Source organism: Anarhichas minor, unplaced genomic scaffold (assembly GCF_050575085.1).
Source record: "Anarhichas minor isolate MPS153535 unplaced genomic scaffold, ASM5057508v1 ptg000014l, whole genome shotgun sequence".
Lineage (NCBI taxonomy): Eukaryota > Metazoa > Chordata > Actinopteri > Perciformes > Anarhichadidae > Anarhichas > Anarhichas minor.
The window spans coordinates 14,924,695-14,931,922 of NW_027466460.1; positions in this window are offsets into that span (position 1 = coordinate 14,924,695).

Consider the following 7,228-nt stretch of genomic DNA (forward strand, 5'->3'; position numbering starts at 1 on the left):
GATTGATCCTTTGGGGACCATGAATATCTGCACCAAATTTATTTTTAATACATAATTGTTGTCAAGATATTTCACTAAAAGCATGAATGTCAAGCTGCTGGTGACACTAAAAATCTGAGGACCATCACTTTGAGGAGATTCATCCTTTGGGGACAATGAATATCTGAATCAAAGCTTTCGTTGAGATATTTTAGTCTGGACCAAAGTGGAAGCCAAACGGAGTCTAGATGGTAACAAATTGCGAAAACTTGCAAAAACTCTCTCAAACTCTCTGTGCACTGACCTATTCAAACCTTAACTATTTGAGGTCAATGCCTAACCTTTACCTTCTCGCGAGAGTAAAATACTGGGGCACCATCTCGACACGACAGGCATTGCCCTCACTAGAGAGACGCTGCGAGCATGGTTTAAGACCCAAAAGGTTGTTTACCAACACAAACCTATGGATCTGTAAACTGATTAAAATGTCTTCTTAAGGGGTCAAAAGGAAATTCATTTTCACTTTGAAGACGTAACAACAGCACCGACAGTCTCAATGCTGAAACCAAGAAATGACCAATAGCCAATAACTTTGGTTAGCATGTAGCATGTACGACTGTCAGTCAAACCCTAATTTACTTAGAGAAGCTCCAACTCAGACATTTCTGAGCCAAAACACCGACTGCACAACATAACATGTGGCTCAATCCCTGATTCCCTTTACCCAGGATGCCTTGCACACTGCATATTATTTCCACACAGCGAGTTCGTCCGCGACGGCGCCGGCCGCGGTTGCTGGGAGATCTGTGATGAAACTCCAAAAGCCTCTATTGATATCAGTCAGCAGTTGATATTGTCCAGCTGGGCGGAGGCCCGGCCAGGTGTTGCATCCTGTGAAGATAAATAAGCCGACGTGGCGTGGAGAAGACCTCGGCCTCGGTCCGGAGACTCAGGACTCAGACCCCCCCGCCGGCTGCAGCTGCTGCAGACACACAGCCTGGTTTCTTTTAGGGGGGGGGGGGACAGGTGTGACCTGATGTCTGCGCACCGAGGTGCTCCTGTGACAGCGACCTGGCAGAGATCTAACCCCTGTCGTACCACCTGCCCTCCCCCCTGCCGACCCCCTGCTCCATCACCACTACACCCCCCCCCCCCAGGGGGGGAACAGGATCTGGTCCAGAGGGATAACAGAAGAGGAAGAGAATCCAATTCCTTATCCAGCCTGGCAACTGACTTAATTCCATTTTTGGCAGCCAGCGACCAGATGACTGCTGCTGCTCCACCGCCTGCAGCCTCCCCGAACTGAGCAAATATATAACCGTCTGAAGAGAAGGAAGGAAGGAAGGAAGGAGGAAATAAATAAATTGTATACTCAAAGGAAAAGGGGATAGAAGAAAGGATTGAAGAAAATTAAGACAAAAAAGAAAACAGACTGATTAGAAATAAAGAAACATCTGTACCATTTCTTAATAACATCCCTTTCAACTGATATAGGTTGCGAAGCTTTATAAGTGGTTAATTAATAATTTACCAATAGTATAAATATCAGTTATACATCAATAAGAATGTGGCGTGTCGGAAAAGCCTTTCTTTCTTCTTGTTTGGTAATAATGCAGTTATTAGTGTTAATATGTAGTAGAAATGTTTTTAATGTTTTACATTTTTCATATTAGTGTTTAGAACTGATTTTTAAAGCTTTAGTAAATTACTTAATGACCTTTAATAAAGTTATTAGTTCATATTTATAAACCATTTATAATGGAAAGAAAACAATGATTTAAAAAAAGGCATGAGTTTGAATTAAGGAGTGAGCGCGCACACTCTCACTACATTATTCTATTTATTTAATGTATTTGCTTGATTTATGTTGCGTACTTTGTGTTTGCTTGTTTGTTTGCTTTGTTGATTACAGGACTTTTGTATTAGCTTACAATGTTTATGGAGGTGAGATTCCTTCTATAATCCTCCGGTTCTGTTTTTAAATCTCACCTGCACAAATTGCTTCGCTTTTGTTGCTGCTGTGTTTCTGCTGCTTTGTTTTATTCTGCAAATAAATCAAACGGAATAAAAAAATAAATAAGAAGTCAGTGAGGAAAACACGAAGGAAGGAAACCTGAGTAACAGGAATACATTCAAGAAAAGATGGCAAAGGGAAGCGATGAAGGTAGAAACTTAAAAATATAAACTCAACATCCACTTACCTTTATCAACTGCAACGTCCATCCAAACCTTCAAAAGTGGACCTTGAGTTAAGATTTTTTGTCAAACAACTTACTTTTCAGATCAAGATTTTATAAAGAAAACGTGTGATCAGTTCATGAAATATGATGCCGTGTTATAGATTTAACTACACATAAGTATATACAACATTTAAAGTGAGCTCCACCTCAACCAGCTGTAACATTACAGTACAATAAAATGAGGAATATAAAATAAACACTGCAAATTAAATAAATAATAATAACAATCAGTTTAAAACAAGACTAACCTGGTACATAAACCAGAAAGAGATAAATGATGAGATATAATAAATGTATTTCATTTGCAGTTTGAAGTTTTTTGGATTACTAAACACTTCTCTCCCCATTTTATTTTAAACAATAGTATTAATGTGCCGAGAACGAGAGAGATGATGGTTCACGGTGATGGACGTGGAGACTTACTGCAGATAATCTTTATATTCTTTACACTGTGTACATTTACACACTCCCAGCTCAATATTTTGCACATTTCATCCTCTTTTTTAATTTTAAAACATAGATATATTTGTCATCTTTTTATGTAAATGTCCTGTAAAGTAAACATTTCTCTCACCATGTTTATTGTGACCCTCATGCACCAAAATACCGAGGAAATACTCTGTACACTGTGTGAACACCAGGAAGTTAGGAGGGAAGAAAGAGGTGGAAGGGAAGTAAAGAAGGAGACACCTCTTAACTTCTCCCCCCTCCCTCACCCACGCTCTCACCCACCCACACATCAGAGGGAACAGCAACAGTTCCAGTCCGTTCGCCCTCTAAGAGCCGACCAGATTGAAAAGGAGGAGCCGAGGCCGCGGAGCATGAAAGAGGATAGAAGAAGAAGAAGAAGAAGAAGACAACAGAAGAAGAGAGTGTAAGGAAGAAAGGGGAGAGGAGAGGGGGTGGGGGGGAGAAACAAGAGGGGAGGGTCAGTCTTCAAACGAGCCCCCCCCTCCCCATCACTTAAGAGACATTTGGAGGGGGGGTCAAATTATTAACACTCCTACGGCCACTTTAAAGATGACAAAAGAGAGAGTGAGGGGGGTGCTGACGTTTCACCCAGTCGGTCACCCTCTTCTTTAATTAGTCACTAAATTAACCCACCCTCCAATGCACACACACACACACACACACACACACACGCGCGTGCACGCTCACACACACACACACACACACACACACACAGAGGGTTCTGAAAGGTGGTTGGTATTCAAGCTTATTATATATTTTGATATTTTTCAGTTCAGTATATTTATATTATATTTTTGTCTGTTTCGTGTTCATATTAAACTGAATGAAATGAAATGAACCAAGAAGTCACATGGCCTGTCAGGTAACTCATTTATTGGACGGTTTTGTGTGATGTCATTGTGCAATCAGGAAAATGTACTTAAAGTATTACAAGTATAAAAATGTCCCCTGGGACTGTTTGACTGCTGCACTATTATATTTTATATAATTAGATTGTTATTACTCATGCATTAATGTAAAAGCAGGATTTTACTGTTGTAGCTGGTTAAGCTGGAGCTCATTTTGAATTAGTAACTGATGATTATGTTCATTATGGATTCATCTGCTGATTGTTTGGTTTGTAAAAAGAGTGAAAATAGTGAGAACACAAATACCCAGAGCCAAAAGAGACACCTTCACTATGTTTGTTTAGTCCAAACCTCAACATCATTACTACTAATACAAATTAACATTATTACCATTATTAAAAAGGAAAGCAGCAAATCTTCACATTGCTGAAGCTGGAACCATAAAACGAGTGTGTGTTTGCATGTTCCAGCTATTGGCAGAAATGAAATACAATAGTATGTTTGTTTTCTTTAGTGTATAACCTTCTGAAATAAGAATTGTTGTGTTTTTGATATTGTGAAATGAGCTGTTTATATCTACATACCAGCCGGCCGCCTTGTTTCTACAGTAAACGCAGAATGGACAAACTGGACCGTGGTCTTAAAACACAGGAGGGACGCCGAACATAGTAAACCTCTGTTGGTCTTGAGGAGCTGCAGCATATAGTTCTGCTCAAACTGCAACTTTCACTTTAAATCCTCACCGCTGCCAACTAGTTGGCTCACACCGCTCTCTCTCTCTCTCTCTCTCTCTCTCTCTCTCTCGTTCGCTCTCTCTCGCTCTTGCTTCACTCACTTCTCTATTCTCTAATGACCTGTGCTACTCTTACATTAACTGCCTCTGGAAAGGGTCATTCACGTTTTCGCGTCACTGTAAATTTTCCAACATACATGGCACACGGTGAGAAGTTTCAACTGGTTGCAATCTGCAACCTCACCACTAGATGGCGCCATATCATACACACCGCACCTTTAAGTGACAATGTTTCATCGCACAGAGGCTGTTATCGGCTCGGTTATTTCTAAAACTGTAGAAAAAGTAATTTGTGACTGCGCTCGACAAAAACGGAGACGTTAGCAGCGATTCACAGATTCTCAGGCAGGCTAGCTTTGATGAGAGATTTGACATTTCCTATACAGCTGGTATGTTTTTCCAGATTGAATATGGGAAGCAAAGATCATCAACAGCAACACGACGATGTCTGAGTGACACTGAGGCAGTCACTTGTTCAAAATTTTTTAGTTAAAACAAATGACAACTAACACGTAAATCATTGAAATTCATTTTGAACACGACCCACGTGGCCTAATCCCAAACTTTATCATAACATTCTCACACGTGAGAAACACGTGTTTACCACATTGTGGTAAACATATCCTCATACAACGGTTTGAATTATATTGTTTTCCTATGAAAGTCCAGCAACATGTGTCAATTTACGCTCGTTAGTTGCATACAGTCTTTTCAAAATAAACTTCCGAATTCACAGAATACAATTCAGTTAAGTTAAGGCAACAAAACTACTTGGTTAGGTTTAGAAAAAGATCGTCATTTGGGTTAAAATGAACTACGAAAGTGGCGTTACTTAAATACGCAAGAAATAAATCATCAATTACTTCTGGTTTCAAATGAGGAGCGAACAGCGGTCTCCTGGAGGAAAGACCGGTTTTTGTTTGACTTTTTGCAGTCCTGATACTTCCTGGTTAATGATAATTTAGCTACAAAAAGCTATAAGACAACAGCTTGCCGTGGTCCTCCATTCTTCGAAGCTTGCCTCCTTTTTTCCGTTAACGAAGAGACCAACATCAATACCAACAGGTCGTGCACCTTACGCTTCCAACTGCAGCACAAGACGTGATCTGTTGTGTTTATACACTCGTAAACGTAGAAATTTGTTCTTGTCCGTGAGAAGTTACGAATACAGCGTGAGTGAACCTTTTGAGTTGAGATTATTTTGCTGCACATGCTTTGAATTTTTTAGTTTGGACACCTTATTCACAGGACTTAGGAATCTAGTTGTAGGAGTCTAGTTTCTTTCCATAGTCGGAACTGTTGAACAGAAAACTGGTGTTTTGAGGACAGAGAGAAGAAAAAGAGAGAAAGCGTATTCGTGTGTTTTCGATCTCTCAACATCGACAACATCAACATTTGTAAGGTTTTCACTTTTACAAATTGATTCAGTTTAACTGAGATCTCATCTAGATTGGCTCTCAGAACTTAATTCTTTGTTTTATAATTTGCTCTTAATCGCCTTCGCCTCTCTGCTAATGATAAGGCTGCAGCTCTGCTTAAGACCAAAGCCCCTCATTGTGAGCCCCTAAAGCTCTTAAACAAATAAGATTAGAGCACATCCCGTGTTACATTTGTGAATAAGACGAGTGATATCAGATTTGCCGGCGAGCCGCATTATCCAAATCATCCCGTCTGCGATCCATCAGTCCTTCAGCTTCCCGGTGACATTAACTTGACCAAAAAAACAAACATTTGAGATCAACTACAATCTGTTTCCTGTTTCTTCAACCAGTTAACGAAGACAGAAATCAGAAGCATTTGCAGGAATGATGACACTCATTCAATGACTCGTCATCTTTTCAACCAGCTGATGATGATTTCCAACAATCAACTTGAATGTTTCATCAGGCAGTTGTTGGTAAGTTTACGGACTTCGACACTCAGAAATCATCTTTAATATTTGAGGGTTGAGAGAGATCTGAGTGTAAAACACTCACCTCCTGAAGGTTTGAAAGGTGCGTGTTAAGCGTTTTAAGTTTTAAATAAGAACACATCGCGGTGCTTGTGGTCAGAATGGATTCCCAGGAAACTAATATCTCATCTTGCTGCTCCTTAAAAGATCTTAAAATGAAATCAAGGTAATTAAGGTCATAAATTGTCTTGAATTTACCTTTACATTGCTGAAGGTTTTCAGGCTGGTCTCAACCAGCATTCGTAGCAATAATGCGGCGTAATTCGTAGATGTCCCACAATTTTTTTCCGTATGTTCTCCACGTTATCATGATCGAGTAAGTATAAAGACCGCTGAAGCCCTCACAGGGTGAGTGAGGAGGTAGATCTCTCCCAACAACCAGTGACCTTTCAGCCAGCAGACCGCAGTTCGAGCCCCATGTGAAACGAGAAGTCAATGTCGAGGTGTTTGTCACGTAACTTTGGTAATTAGTAACGGCACATCCGTAGTTATTTTAACCCAAATGAAAATTTTTTCCTCAACCTAACTAAGTAGTTTTATTGCCTAAACCTAACTGAGTTGTTTATTTTGAAAAGACTATACTATGCATGTAACGAGCGAAAACTTTCAAAATAAACTTCCGTCACGTGCGTTTTCCTTCAAAAACCAGCAAGCTTTTGTTGCCTTTTTTTCGGGGGCATTTAGTTTTTCATTTGCACGTCAATATATATATATGTATTTTCTTAACTGTTGTATTTGTTATGACTTCCTTCACACAAAACCCACGAAACATGTGAGTGTTACATGCTGTTGATGTGACCATTTTCTCTGTTGAAGCTACTCTTTGAGATTTAAGGTGCGTTCGGCTGTTTTTTCCCCCTAAAAATCTCAGTGCAGCAGTGAAACAACATCCCCGGAGTCGGTCAGAAGTCTCCCTGCCTCTTAAAACGTCAGCGTTTGTTTACGC